Raw genomic sequence first — 16,723 nt, forward strand, 5'->3', positions numbered from 1 at the left:
GTCCGACATGAGGGCATAGAAGGATGTTTTAGTCAATTTGTGGATGACATTAAGGTCGGTGGAGTTGTCGATAGCGCCGAAGAAATTTGCTGGTCACAGAGGGACAGAAATAAGCTGCAGTGCTGGGCTGAGCGTTAAAAATGGGTTGAATGAGGAAAAGTGTGAGATGATTCACTTTGGAAGGAGGAACAGAATAAGGTTTACTCGGATCATGGTAAGATTCTTGGCAGTAAGAATGAGCAGAGAGATCGCGGTTTTCACTCACTTAGATCCCTGAAACTTGCTACGTAGATTGATCTGATTGTGAAGAATGCATACAATGGGTTACATTTATTTGGTAGAGTGATTGAGCTGCGGAAACATGAGGTCATGTTGCAGCTGTCCAAAACAATGGTGCAGCCACACTTGGAGTCTCGTGTACAGTTCTGGTCACTGAATTAAAGGAAAGGTGAGGAGGCTTTGGAAAGGCTTCAGAGGAGATTTAGGAGTATGTTGCTTGAAATGGAAGGAAGATTTTAAAAGGAAAGGCAGAAGAATGTGAGGCTGTTTTCGTTAGAGAGAAGGTTGAGAGATGTCTTCATTGAGACATAAAAGATAATCAGAAGGTTAGATAGGGTGGACAGTGACAGTCCTTTTCCTCGAATGGCGATGGCTCTTACGAAGGGACACAGCTTTAAATTGAGGATTGATAGATATAGGACAGATGTCGGAGATAGTTTCTTTACTCAGATTCGTAAGGTAGTGGAACTCACTGTCTGAAAAAGTATTAGACTCACCAAATTTAAGGAGTTTAGATGGACATTGGATAAACATTTGAATTAGAAAGGAATAGTGTAGGATAGACGGGCTTCAGATCCACAGGTCCGCGTGACGTCTAGGGAAGCAGGGCCATAATTTTTTTTTAAGTTGAGTACACTTATTATCATGTTTAAGTGGTTGTTAAACAGCTGGAGCTTAAATATTATATGGTGAACTTCCATTAATTAATTATTTTTAAACCAATGAACCGTTCATTAAATTATTCAATCGTTTCCTCACTGTGACTGTATCAGAAATCAACCACTTTGAAAATATTAGAGCGACAATGTATTACTTTTAATACTGACAATGAATATGCAATTACCATTACCACATCAGTGAGACAACGTGTTCATTTTTTCGATTAAAAAAATGTACGTTCTTTACTTTTGTATTGACATCGTTCCACAGATTGGATAACAATGTCATTGCTTTGAGAGATAATGCAAATAATGTTCTGTTGTATACTTGTCCTCATATCTTCGTATTGCCCAATACATGAAAATAGCAAATATTTACTTCGGATCAGTAAACTTTGCGATTATAACCAACACTGAATTCACGCAGTGGGACTGGACCTTACAGCTTCCTGTGACGCTGAGTGATACATTGGCCACCTCCTGAAACTGTACTGAGATCTTCCAAGCTGGATCCGGGCTATTACTTAAACATTCCTTCACAACCATCCGCCTTTGGCAGTGGGATACCTAGCCAACAGAGTGTCACTGCTCTCAGTGTAGGTACTATCACTGGTCTCAGTGCAGGTACAAATGCTTTCCAAATTCCACACAACAATGACTGAACAGCAACCAGATCCAACAGATTCATCTTCGGTCGGAGCCTGTTGCAGGGAGTAGATGCATGATCAGGAATTATCAGAATGCACCTCACATGCTACTTAAATTGATGACATGAGGTCTGCCTCCCATACTTCATTCATCTGCACCCTGGACCAGACCCTTGGTGAATATTTTAACAATTGAATAAACTCCTGTCGGACTTGATATCTCACAGTAAATCCTCTAAACTAGTACCCATAAATGTCACCTTCATATTCGCCAATAGCAACATATAATTATACATCTGCGTATATGGTCAGAGATTAAAACATGGGTCATCGAAAGTGCTTTTTCGTGGGCTTAAATATAAATCGTTCCAGTAGATTGCATCTGAAAAAAAGCAGCAAATGGTAAGGCAAGAATCACAATAGGATCTAAGACATGTGGATTTTGTTGGGCGTTGGTCACCACACATTTTGTACTGACACTCAGTTGAAACTAACAATGTGCACCATAACTGGAAGTCTTGGACTAACACCCCTCCCCATCTTTCTGATCTCACACACGCCACTCCTTCCCACATTCATCACTCCAAAAGCTGCGTGAATCGGTTTGTGCTTCACCTCAACTTTCCTATTTCAAATTATCCTGCTCAACCCCTGACTCACGGGTTTTCATTTCAGGGCGAGAGATGGTGCTGTCATCCTCAACCAAAGGGTTCCCAATATCCTGTGGATCATGGAATGGAAAACAGTGAAAAGCACAAACCATTTCATTGTGATAAACTCTATCTGTAGAAAGGCAGTTTTGAATTACCAGGGCGAGAGTGATCATTGCTCACAAAGCGTCAGCATAAGCCAGGACCCTGCACAGATGAACAGCATCGGTGGGAGCATGTTGACTTACAGTCGCTGAGTCAACAGCATGGAAACAGACTCTTCAATCCATCTCGAGCATGCTGACAAAGTATCCTAACCTAATCCAAATCCATTTGCCAGCATTTGGCCGATATACCTCCAAAATCTTCCGATTACTTTTACGCATCCAGATGCCATTTATTTGTTATAATTTTACCAGCCACCACGACTTACTCTGGCTGCTCATTCCATAAACGCACCACGCTCTGTGTTAAAGTATTACATCTTATGTCCATTTTATATTTTGCCCCTGCCACCCTGAACCTGTTCCCTCTGGTTCTGGACTCCGGCACCCCGTGGAAAATACATTGTCTAATTGCCCTTTCCTGCCCCTCATGATTTTACAAAGCTCTGCAATGCCACCGCCCTAGATTTCGACACTCCAGGTAAAACAGCCCTAGCCAATGCACCCTCTCCCTGTAGCTCAAATATTCCAAATCTGGCAACATCTTGTAAAATCTTTCTGAACTCTTTTAAGTTTCTCAACATCCTTTCCATTGGAAGGAAACAAGAGCTACACGCAATATTCCAAAATTGGCCTAACCAAAGTCCTTTACAGCCGAAATATGACCTGCTAACTCTGACACTCAATATTCTGACCAATAAAGGAAATCATACCAAATGGCGTCTTCATTGTCCTATCTAGCAGCGAATCTAATTTCAAGCAGCTTGGAACCTGCAATCCAAAGTCTCCCTGTTCAGCAACACTCCCTACCACGAAGCATATAAGTCTTGTTCTGATTACTTTTCCAAAATGCAGCACCTCACATTTATCTAAATTATTCTCCATCTGCCATTGCTCAGCCCATTGGCCGAACTGATCGAGATCCTGTTGCAATCTCAGGGAACCTTCTTCGCTCTCCACTGCACCTCCAATTTTCCTGTCATCCACAAACTTCCGAGATGTACCTCTTATTATCACATCCAAATCGTTGAAACAAATGATGAAAAGTAGCGGCCCCAGCATCGACCGTTGTGGCACACCACTGTCCTCCTGACCAAACAACAACACTCTATCATCCTCTGTCTTTTACCTCTGAGTTATATCGGTCTCGAAATGGCTAGTTATTCCGTATCACATGAGATCTAACCTTAACAAGCAGTCTCTGCTGAGGAATCTTGTTCAACGCCTCAATTTCGTGCACATCGATCACGTCCACTAATCTGTCATCATCAATACTCTTTGTTACTTCGTCAAACACAACTCAATCAAGCTCACGGAACATGATCACCCACGTTCAAAGCCATGCTGACTATGCCTAATCTCTCCTTATCTTTCCAAATACATATAAATCCTGTCCCTTAGGACGCTTTTCAACAACTTGCCTATCACAATGTCAGACTCAGTGATGCATTGTTCCCTGGCTTTCCTTACTGCATTTTTAAACAGTGACAACATGTTAGCTAACTTCTAGTCTTCCAGCACCTCACTTGTGACTATCGATTATACAAATATCTCAGCAATTACTTTCATAGCTTTTCTCAGAGTTCGAGGGTGCCGCCAATCTGTTCCCTGGGGATGAATCAATTTTCATATGTTTCAAGACATCCAGGATTTCCTCCCCTGTCATATAGACATTTTCCAAGCTGTTACCATGTACTTGCCAACATTCCATGTTTTTCATGTCCTGCTCCACATGAAACACTGATGCAAAATAATCGTTTAGTATTTCCCCTACCTCCTGCGGCTCAATGCATAGGTTGCCTTGTTGATATTTGTGGAGCCCTATTCTCTCCCTCGTCACCCGTTTCTCTTTAATGGATTTATGAAAACCCTTTACAACGCTATCTCATATCCCATTTTGTACTCCTGATTTCCCAATTAAGTAACTTGCCTTTGTACTATTCTAAGAATTCATTCGATCTCTCCTCTCTAGCCCTCTCACATGCGCCCTTCTTTCCTGTAATCAAACCTCAATTGTTCACGTCATCCAGCATCCACTACACCTACCAGCGTTTCTTTTCACCCTAATAAGAATACACTGTCTCTGGTCTCTCTTTTTCTCATTTTTGAAGGCTTCCCAGTGTCTAGTTCTACTTTTACCGGCGAGAATATGCCCCAATCAGCCTTCAAATGTTCTTACCTCATACCATCAAAATTAGCCATTCTCCAATTTAGGGATTACAATTTTAATCCCTGCCTTGGAGAGAGACACAATCAGTGCTGCCCATTCGTAAGGGCTGTCCTCTCTGAGTACTGAGGGTGTACTTAATAACCAGAAACTCATACCATGCAGCGGGGATTGCTCGTTTTTGAAATGTCGCAAAAAAACAAAATGCTGATTGAATAAATATAAGCTTTTTCAGCTCCAGTGATGCATTTTCGGTCATTTCAGGAAGCCTGATAACAACCAGTGAATGACAAGAGAACGCCGAGATACAGGTTGTTCTGTGTGTTATAATGTTGTTTGGATATCCTTTACCTTAATGCTGAGAATATTAAGCGTCAGATAGATGAGGTAAGCGAGTGGTTGACATGTGGAATTGAGACATATTTTACCATTGCAGAAACTTGGTTGAGGGAGGTCAGGACGAGCAAATCGGTATTCTGGTAAATAGGAACTCAAGGAGGACGGGACAGTGTGTAAACGAGTAGGACTTGTTTCACTATTAATTAAGGAATCAGTTAAAATAGTAAGGATGGAGGATATCTTCGAGGAGTCTTCAAATGTGGCTTTGTGCATAGAGCTTCGGAAGAAGAAGACAAAATACAAAATGCTGAAGATGTATTATTGACTGTCAGTTAAAAGGAAAGACAGGAACAGATGTGTAGCCAATTCGATGAAGTGTGTGAAAAAAACCAACAATACTCTGGGATTAAACTCCCCACATTTATAGAAGAAATCTAGTGTTATAACTGGGGGGGCATATGTTTTGAAATTTATTTTAGAGAGTTTTAGAAGATACAAGAAGGGAAGGCGCAGTGCTGGGCCTTCCTTTTGAAAATGAAGCCAGTCGGGTATTACTGGCAGAATGACAAGAGAGCATTTTGGGACCAGTAACTATTCCTTTCTACACGTTAACTTTGTGAAGGAAATGACAAAAAACAAAAGATGATTGGAAAAAAAAAGTTTTCTGGATTGGGGAGTGAGATTTGGTAAAGAAAAGACGGGAAACGGCGAAGGTCATCGAGCACAATTACCTTTGGGTAAAGTTCGAGCAGAATAGTGTTTTGACTGAGGGGGGTTGACAGTTCATTCTTAAGATGGATTTTTCAAGCGTATGGGCCCAACATGTTGCATCTGAGATCAAATCTATGAAAACAAACCCAGAGAAGATTGAATGCCTGGAAATATTAAGAACTGAATAAAAACTAAAGGAAAAGCTTAAGATCAATATAAAGTGAGCAGACGAACGGAGGTCATTCAAGCCCAGAGAAATTGTAGCGCTAAACTTGAGAAAATAAGTAGAACTGCAAAACTTCGGCATGATTAAACAGTAAAGGCTAAGATTATGAAGAATCCCAAGATAGTCTATCTGCATATCAACGGGAAGATGATAACGCAGGAAAGAATGCGCCGATTAAAATAAACAATGGGAGAGAACTGAAAAGGTAAATAGCCCCTGGTTTATCTCAGAAATTGCTTCGCTTCTTAATCCGAAGAAGGGGCGTTTAGTGACAATGATACGAGATTGTTCAGATGAGGCGATGGAGAGTTACGGATGAGCGAGGAAGGGTTTTAAGGGAGAGATTAGATGAGTAAGGAGTGGGCATGGGAATTCTTTAACAGGTAGTATAAAGAAGAACCATCAACTTTCTCTTGCCAGATAACGAATTAAAAAAAATACGAACGCAGGAATAGGGGCAGTCAAAGACAGAAGTGGGAAGTTGTGTATGGAACCTGTGGTGATCGCAGAGTCTAAATGATTATCTCTCTTTGTTTTTAGTCAGGCAAAGTAGAATACTGTAGAGGAGGAGAATGAGATACGAGACATTTGACCAGAAATGACCGAGATTAGGAAGGAGGAGGTGTTATCAACTCTGGAAGGACTGAAAATGGACAAGTCGAATTGGCGGGTTGGGATAAATCCGAGGATTCTCTCGGAAGCTAGCGAGGAGATTTTGGAGCCTTTGGCTTTGATCTTTGAGTTTTTATTGTCTACAGTTTTCGTACCAGAGGATTGGAGGATTGGAAATTTTGTGCCCTTGTTCAAATGGGGCATTGGGGATAACCCAGGTAATTATAGACCAGTGAGCCTTACGTTACTTGTAAGAAAAGTTTCGCAATGGATTATGAGAGATAGGGTTTATAATCATCTGTCAAGCAGCAATTTGATTGCAGATAGTCAACATGGTTTGTCAACGGCAGGTTATGCCTCACAAACGTCATTGAGTTGTTTGAGAAGGTGTCCAAGCATGCCGACGATGGTAGGGCAGTTGACATAGTGTACATGGACTTCAGTAAGGGTTTTGATAAAGTTCCATATGGTAGGCGTTTGGAGAAACTGCAGAGGCATAGGATTGATGGTGATTTAGCAGTGCGGATTAGAAAGTGACTTTCTTTAGGAAGGAAGCGAATGGTGGTTGATGAAAAAATATTCAGCCTGGAGTCCGGTTTTAGTTGTGTTCCACAAGAATCTGTTTTGGGACGACTCTTGTTTGTAATTTTTGTAAATGTCTTAGACGTAGGCATAGGTGGATGGATAAGTCTATTTGCAGGCGACACTGAAGTCGGAGGAATACACGACAGTGTAGAAGAGTGTTGCAGGTTGTAGAGGGACTTGGATAAAATGCTGAGTCTGGCTGAGAGGTGGCAAATGGGGTTCACTGCAGATAAGCGTGAGGTGGTTCACTTTGGGATGAATAAGAGGACGGCAGCATAATGGGTAAATGGAAAGATTCTTGACAGTGTGGATGTGCAGAGGGATCTTGATTTCCATGTGCATAGATCTCTGAAAAATGCCAAAAAAAGGTCGATAGTGCTGTTAAGAATGCATACAGTATGTCATATTGTATTGGTAGAGGGATTGAGTTCCGGAGCCAGAAACCTTTGCTGCAACAAAAAAAAAGTAATTGCAGTCGCACTTGGAATATTGTGTACATTTCCGTTCGCCCCTTTACAGGAAAGATGTGTAAGCGTTGGAAAATGTGCAGAGGAGATGTTCCCTGGTCTGGAGGGCAGGTAATATGAGGAAAGGCTGAAAGACTTGGGTCTGTTCTCATCGGAGAAAAAAGGCTAAGAAGTGATTTGAGGGAGATATACAAGATGATCAGACGATTAGATAGAGTAGATGGTGGAAATGTCTTTTCCAGGATGATGACGTCAGCTTGTATGAGGGGGCATCACTGCAAATTGAGGGGCGATAGATTTATGACAGATTCTTTACTAAGAGAGTGGCATGGGCGTCGAATGCCCAGCCTTCCAATGTAATTAACTCAGCTACATTAAGGCGATTTAAACAATTCTTGAACAAGCTCATGATGATGGGATAGTGTGTGAGAATGCACTTAGATAAGTTCACAGGTCGGCGCAACGTCGAGAGACGAAAGACGTGTTCTGCGCTGTATTTTTCTATGGTCAATGTTCTTTTAGAGACCAAGATTGCAACCTGTGCGTGGAAGTAGCGAATACATGAAACATGTACTTCATATCCGTCTTCACCCTGGAGAAGCAGGGATTCAGAGAGAGTGATAGTGTGATCCATGAGCATATTGATGCAGATTGTGAGGATGAATTGGAAGTTTTGATGAAATAAACATATCCTCAAATCTGGCTGAGTTGTATTTTAGACTGACTTTGAAGATGATGGCAAAAAAGTGCATGTTCTGAAACATTTTTATTTGTTTTGTCTTTGGCGATAAGGAAAAGAAAAACATCCAATGTAGGTTTGGGTTTCACACGGAGTTGTCGAAATAAACAGGACGAATAAAGACCAGCAAATATTTCATCAGAGGTAAGGACACAATTGGAGAAGATTTTGAAAGCTATTGAGCCTGGATCATGAGTATCTTCGTCAGAGAGAGATATTTTAATCATTCAGCGAGTCAACTGTTACAGGGAACATACAGGAAATTTGAGTTTAGGATTATCAGAACAAACATAATTGAATTTATATTCAGTGTATTCTCCCTGAAGTGCTGTTGCTCGTACGCCTTATTGTAACAGTCTGTTCTTATCCCTCTGTTCCTGGAAGAACAACCTGTCTCCCATTGCAGTGAAAATCAGTTGGGAATGCAGTTCACTGTTTCAAGGAATTTATAAATGCTACACCAATAGACAGAAATACGTCAGAAGCAGAAATCCAATCAGTATTTTGTCACGTTCAATGAAATAATTTATCACTCTTTGAAACACCGGAGAACACAGGCTTGGTTTGTCATGGCCCTATTGGAAATAGTTGTCCTTGGCAGAAGTCCATTAAAACTGCCTTTGCCGTCTATCTGTGGAAATAATATATTTCCCAAGATAAAGAATCAAACCTGCACGCAGTCCTCCAGGTGCAATCTGACCAATATCTTTATCCAAATGAAGCAAAACATCACTCTTCATATGGATAAATCATCTGACAATAAAGGTTATATTCCCACTGGATTAACAAATAGCTAGTTAACAAATAACTTGTCTGTTAGTCATCAGCAGGTTATAGACAAGGACACTTTAAATTTTATTTCCATCTGTACTTTCCAATAATTTACGATGTATGAAATACACTGCACATCTATTTCTCCAACAATCTGGATAACTTCTCGTTTCCGCATCATATGCCCTTAACATCGATCATGTCCATGTGGACGACTGTTCAGTCATCACATATCTTTACACCCTCCTCACAGCACACATTCACATCCAAGAATGACCTATAAAATCCTTCACTCAGTTTATTTGTCTTTTCGTGAATTATTATTCCATATGAGTACATTCATAATGATAGAATTGTTAGGATAGAGAAGGCCGATGGTGCCATCACATGCTCTTCAAATAGCACCATTACCTGCACCCTCCTGCCTTTCCTTTGTACCCTACCTGACTCATCCTGAACACAATCTACATCTTATATATCTTATTTTGAAAAACAGTATACTCGTATTTGTTGAAGATCAACCTCCTCTAAGTAAATATTTTCAACAGAATCAAAGGCACTGAAGGAAGTACATCACCTCGTCATTCAAATTGACCCTTGGTAGCCTTTTGCAGTGAACTATCAGTTGGCAAGTTTCAGATTATCCATTCTTCATCTCACTTGTTACTTTTTAAATTGGAATTGTTTAGTTCTTTGTTGACACCTTAATACCTAAGATAGAAACACATTTGCTACGGAAAGGTCGTGACAGATTTGCGCCAAAGGCGTATAAGGAGTTCAGTATCAAATCAGCCACAATCTCCTTAAATTGTGGAACAGGTACAAGGCGCTTAACAGCCTTGTCCTGTTCCTGTGGTCTTGTGTTTCATTTTGCAGTTCCACAATAGTCATGTGGCCAATTGCAAACTAATTTAAACAGATAATTGTTTAATTTAATTGCTGGTACTCACTGATTGGCGATACGAATTAATTTTGTAATAAAGAAAAAGCTAAGAAGATACCTGGAAGCGTTATGCTGTTCATGTATAAGGAAGGGTACGTTTGCAGTTCAGCTTGTTTGCCATCACATCCACAATATACAAAGCCTCCACCATCGACTCCCAATAGAAGCAGCGTGTACCAGCTACAAGATTTATTTCCGATATTTACCAATATCTATGCGACAGCACCTCGAAGCCATGACCAAATGGAATGGCAAGGGCAACAGACACATGTGAACACCACCCCCTGCAAATTACAACGAAAGTCAATGGCCATCCTGACTTGGAATATATCTCTCTTTCATGGGTTTCACTTGATGAAAATCCTGGCTTTCATTCTCTAACATTATTGTTGGTTTGCCTGCACCAAACTGGCTACAATTTATCAAGTAGGCATCGCAGCGCAACCATGTCCAGAACAACTGTGAAATGGGCAAGAAAGGATAGCCCAGCCAGCAATTTCTGAAACCTATCAATAAATAATAAAATAATGTTTCACTCTTTGGTACCTGGGTATCACTTGCTGAGTTTGTGAATAAAGGTTTTCTGTATTCTTGAGTTTCAGGGAATTGATAAGTGATTTGATTGAAATGTAAATTAATCCAAATGGCTAGGGCACGACAGGGCAAACGCTGGGAAATTACTTGTGAGGGTGTGGAAGTCCAAAACATGAGGTCAGAATCTCAGGAAAAGGGGCAACGTATTTGGGACTGAAATCTTGTGAAAACAATTCACTCAACGGGAGAAGAGATTTCAGTCTTCGCCATCCCAAGGATTGTGGATGCACTGTCAATGAATGCAGTGGAAAGTTCACAGAAAATGGTGGTGCTCAGGGTTGGAGAAGGTCACAGAGATAGATTTGCATAAGTGAAGGAGGAAGCTACAGATACGGTGAAGCTGTAAATTAACAGAGAGAATGCCTCTGATGCGATGGGTGTCTGGGCTGGAAGTAGAAGCTGAAAGAGTTTACAAAATGATAGGGAGGATCCGACGTGCTTGAGGAGTTTATGGTGATAGCGAAGCATGCAATAGCTGAAATGGGTTCCAGAGCTATGGATGAATACCATGCTGAAGGAATCCAGAGTGATAGGATGGGTGAAGATGCTGGTGATCGGTGGGTTGGAATGGTGGGAGATGCAACGGTTGGAGGAGGTTATAGAGATAAGGAGGAGTGTTGAGATTAGACAATATTACAGAGAAAGGAAGGTGTGTATCGGCTAAAGGAGATTATAGAAGCAGGGAGATTTGTTGCGGCTGGCGGAAGTTCCAGAGTTAGCTCGGGTTTAGGTATCTGGAGGATTTTATACAGATACAAAAATGTGGAGGGCCTAGAGGAAGTTACACAGATTCAAAGCTGTGTCGGGTCTGCAGAAGGTTTCACATATCGGCCGGAGTATATAGATAAAATCAGTATAAGAGATAGAGAAGGGACTAGGGACTGGAGGATGTTAAAGACATAAGGAGGCAGTGTTGGTATCGAGAATGCTTCAGAGTGAGGGAAGGATGCAGGGGCGGGTGGACACAGTAGATATCGGGAGGGTTGGCAAATCTGATGGCGATTAAAATGAAATGGAGCTGTGCAGGTGTTAGAGAAGTTTATAGAGATAGTGACGGGTGTAGGTACTCGAGGAGGTTACAGATATAGTTGAAGTGTAGGTGCTCCAGAAGTCAAATGTGACCATGACTGGTACTGGGGCTGCAACTAGTTAGGAAGCTAGTTTGGGAAATTGAGGCTTGTGATCGTTGCACAGATACCAAATGGTGTTAATGCCGGATGAGCTGGCTGATATAATGATGGGATGTGTTGTGCAGGTTATGACAGATATAGGGAGGAGTGAAAATGCTGCAGCAGAATGCAGAAATATGAAGGGATACAAGGACTGGAAAGAGCTGCAGTTAGATGGAGGGATATAGATGCTGGAGGAGGTGAAATAGAGAAGGAGGATAGTATGGTTAGAGGAGGGGACTGATATAAGGAGGATAGCAAAGTCTGCAGGGGGTAAAATCAACCACGAGGGCTTAATGACGCGTGGCGTTTACAGAGATAAGAGGGATCGTCGGAGTGGAAGACGTTGTGGAGGTATAGAACATATGGCAGACAGCAGGCCCTTCTGCCCTCGATGGTTGTGCCGAAATTTTATCGTACTCGAAGATCAAACTAATCTACAAGCTCTTCATTCCACTGCCATATATGTGCCTGTCCAAGAGTCGCTTAAATGTCCCTAATGTGTCTGACACTAATACTACTGTTGACAATGCATTTCACACACCCACCACTCTCTGTGTACAGAGCCTCCTTGTCATATTTCTCTTAAAGTACCCGCCAATCACTTGAAAATTATGCCCCTTGTGATGGCTATTTCTGCCCTGGGAAAACATCTCTGAGTATTTACTCGATCTATGCCTCTTATCATCTTGTACATCTCTGTCAAGTCACCTTTTCCCCTCAGTCACTCCAATAAGAAAAGAAAAATCTCCTTCAAACTTTCCACATAAGGTGTGCCCACGACTCCAGGCAGAATACGTTAAGTGTCCACTGAATATTCTGTGAACCTTCGACATCTTTCCGAAAATAAGGCGACCACAACTGAACACAATATTCTAAGTGTAATCTAACAGGGACTACATAGACCTGCAGCATAACTTTGTGTACCTTAAAATCGTTCCACCTGGTCATGAAAGCCACCATACCATAAGCCTTCTTAAAAAGCCACGCAACTTGAGTGGCAAATTTGAGGGAAATATGGACGTGGACACCGAGATCCTTCTGTTCCCTGACTTCAACAATGTAATCTGCACTGCAATTCGACCTTCCAAACTTAACCAATTCAAGCGTTTCCAGGTCGAACTCCATCGGCCAATTATCAGCCATGCTTTACATCCTGTCAATGAATCATTGCAACCGATAACAATTCCCCAAATTATACACAACTCTATCAGACTTCGTGTTATCGGCAAACTTATTATCCCATCCTTCCAATTCTTCATACAACTCATTTATAAAAATCACAACGAGCAAAAGTTGTGCAGAAAACCACTGGTTACCGAGCTTCAGTTCTAGGCTGAATACATTCCATTTACTAGCACTTTCTTTCTTCAGTGGACCAGTCAAATCTGTATCCAGATAGCCAAATTTCCATGCATCCCATGCCTCCTTATTTTCTGAATGAGCTTACCGCTGGGAATATAATCAAAAGCCTTACAAAATCCACATACAACAAAACCACTGCCTTACCTTCATTCATGTGCTTTGGCAAACTCTCAATGAATTCACCTGTGAAGCATGCCCTGTTACTCAGAATGCCATGTTGACTATCTTTAATTTCACTATGCTTTTCCGAATTATTCATTTCTCTCAGAATCATCTTCCAGAATTTCCCCAAAACCGATGCAAGACTGATAGTTGTAATTATGAGATCCATCCGTATTCCCTTACTTTGAACAAGTCAATAACACTTGAGAGCCTCCAATAACCTGACACTACTCATTGCACAGTGAGGATACAAAGATCATCGTCAAATGTGCAGCAATTTCTTTTCTCGGATCCTGTATTATCCAAGGGTACATCCCATCTCATCCAGGGAATGTATCTGTCCTCATATGCTTAAAAACCTCCGGCGCATCCGTTTTCTTAATAGAAACTTTTTCGAGCAAATCAGCCTGTTTCACGCTGTCCTCACAAAAGACAAGTTCCTCCTCAGTAGTGAATAATGAAGCAGCATCGTCAATAAACACTTCCACTATGACCTCCAACTACAGGCACAAGTTCACTCCACTATCCCTGATCGGCTCTAATATCACTCTGTCCATTCTCTTGCTCCTCAAGAAGGTGCAGAATACCTTGGGGTTTTCCTTAATATTCTCATTTTTTTCGTGCGTTCTTCTAACTCTCGGAAGTCCATTCATCCGTTCCTTCGTGGCCACCTTATAGAATTCTAGAGCCCTGTCTGACCATTGCTTCTGCAATCTTAAGAAAGATTCCTTATTCCTCTTGACGAAATGTCCACATGTCTGATGGCCGTTTTCAGATCCACGACACACAACAAACCTCGGGGCCTGCATTTTTCGAGATGTGAGAGTGAGGAGTAGAGGACGGCTGGGAAGGTGAGTAAAACAGTTTAAAAAACTTACCTCAAGAGTCGGGGTCTCCATTTGTCGAGCGATTAGAGTGAGCAACAGACGACCGCTGGGAAGCTTAGTGAATGTTTAAAAACCTTACCTCAGGCGTCAGGGACTCCATTTTTCGCGAGGTGAGAATTAGGAATGCTCTCTCTTTTCCAAGGAAGCATCAGAGGACTGTTGGGTATATATTTTGACACAGGCTGAATCCCGAGGCATTATACTTGTTATGTCTCCCACCCGTCCTCCTCTCTAACCAGAAAAGGCACTCTCGTGTGTTGCTGAGGTAAGGCACTTCAATTTATATTTCTTGTGTATCGCGCAATAGATTGATATTTTACTATTAGTTGGTTAGTTGATTAAGACTATCGAGAAGTACTGGAAATTATTTAACTCATTAAGCTGGCCAGGTGATGTGCTGTAGCTGTATGATGTGGGAGTTGGCTGATCCCATTGTGAACGGCAGAGATCACATCTGTGGCAAGTGTTGGTTGCTGGAAGAACTCTGAATCAGAATGGATGATCAGGAATCTGAACTTCAATCACTGCGATACATTCAGGAGCAGGAGAGTTACCAGGGCGCATTGTTTCAGGAGGCAGTCACAATCGGTGGTTTAAGCAATTCAAACTCAGTTAATAGTCAGGGACAGCAGAGTGAGACTGTAAGTGAGGCAGGCAGGATTCAGAGGTCAGGAGTGGAGGAGGATCGGCCCTTGGCCATGCCCAATAGTTATGACACTTTTATTACCTGTATTGATGGAGAAAATGGCTGTGAGCAGGATGAGCCAGCTGACCAGACCACCATGTTGCAGAAGTCCATATGAGAGAGAGGAGAAAAAGACAAGTAGCTGTGATTGGGGATTCTGTAATTGGGGGACAGCTCGCATCCTTTGCAAGCCAGGCCAGGAATCCTGCATGGTGTGTTGCCTGCACGCTGCCAGGGTGTAGGACAACTCCGACTGTTTTGAAAGGATTTTGGAGCAAGAGGGGGAGGATCCAGTTGTTAAGGTCCAAGTTGACACTAACGACACAGTTAAGACGAGGAAGGTGGACCTATTTGGGGGTTATCAAGCACGAGCAAGGCAATGGAAGAACAGATCATCAATGGTCATAGCCTCTGGATTACTGCCCGAGCCACGTGTTAATTGGCATAGTGATAAGAAAATTAGGGAAGTAAACACGTGGCTAAGAGACTGGTGTGATTATCCTGTGAAGAATTTCACAACCATAGTTGACAAAGGAAGACGGGAAATGTATCAAACAAAAAGAGAGAGGCTATAATGTGGCCAAGATTAGTAGGAAACCAGAAGATTGGGGAGACTGCAAAAACAAACAGAGGATAACAAGAGGGAAATAATGAAGTAGCAGATCAAATATGAAGGTAAACTAGCTGGAAATATGAGAAATGATAGCGCATTTTTCTTTCAATACGTGAGATACAAACAAGAGGCAAAAGTAGAAATTGGGCCCATCCAAACGGATGCTGGAATGTTGTGCTGACAGATAAGGAAATAACTGAAGAACGTAATAAGTACTCTGTGTCATTCTTCACAGTGGAAGACATGAGTAATATCTCAACAACTAGGGAGAGTCAGGGAGCAGAGTTCAGTAGGGTAGCCATTACAAAGTATAAAGTGCTCGAAAAGCTAAAAGGTCTAAACATCAATAAATCTCCTGGCCGTGATAGGCTACATCCTAGAGTTCTGAGAGAGGTGTCTGAGGAAATAAAGGAGGCGCTGACTGTGATCTTTCACAAATCACTGGAGTCAATCGAAAGTCCCACATAAGTGAAAACCGCTATTGCAATCAGGCTTGTTCAAGAAAGGATCAAGGCAAAAGATGGAAAATTATATGCCGATTTGCCTAACCTCGGTTGTGAGTAAAGTTTTAGCATCCCTCATTAAGAATGAGATTTCTGAATTCAAGTAAGTGCAGGGTCCGATTAGAAATAGTCGGCATGGGTTTGGTAAGGAGACGTCGTGCCTGACAACCCTTTTAGAATTCTTTGAAGAGGTAACAAGTAGGTTAGACCGGGAAACCCAGTGGATATTATTTGTCTGGACTTCCAAAACGCCTTTGATAAGGTGCCTCACGGGAGGTTGCTGAGTAAGGTGAAGTCCCATGTTGTTCGAGGTAAACTACTGGCATGAATTGGGGATTGGTTGTCTGACAAAATGCAGAGAGTTGGGCTAAACGTTTATTTTTCACAATGGCAACTGTTGACGCGTGGTTTCCCAGAGGGTTGAGTGTTGGTTCCGCAGCTGTTCACTTCAGATATTAATGGTCTGGATGAAGGGGTTGCGGGCATTCTGGTGAAGTTTGCTGATGTTACGAAGTTAGGCGGACAGGCAGGTAGTACCGACGAGGTGGAGAGGCTGTAGAAAGATTTAGACAGTTCAGGAGAGTGTTGCAGAAAATGGCTAATGAATTTCAACGTGAGCAAAGATTTGGTCTTGCACTGTGTAAACAAAAAAGAATACAGGCTCAGGCTATTTTCTTAGCTTTGAGAAAATGCATCAAGCCAAAGTACAAAGGGATCTGGGAATGCTGGTTCAGGATTCTCGACAAGTTAGTTTGCAAGTTGAGTCAGTGATTAAGAAAGCAAATG

Source organism: Chiloscyllium punctatum, chromosome 43, assembly GCF_047496795.1.
Source record: "Chiloscyllium punctatum isolate Juve2018m chromosome 43, sChiPun1.3, whole genome shotgun sequence".
In the NCBI taxonomy this organism is placed as follows: domain Eukaryota; kingdom Metazoa; phylum Chordata; class Chondrichthyes; order Orectolobiformes; family Hemiscylliidae; genus Chiloscyllium; species Chiloscyllium punctatum.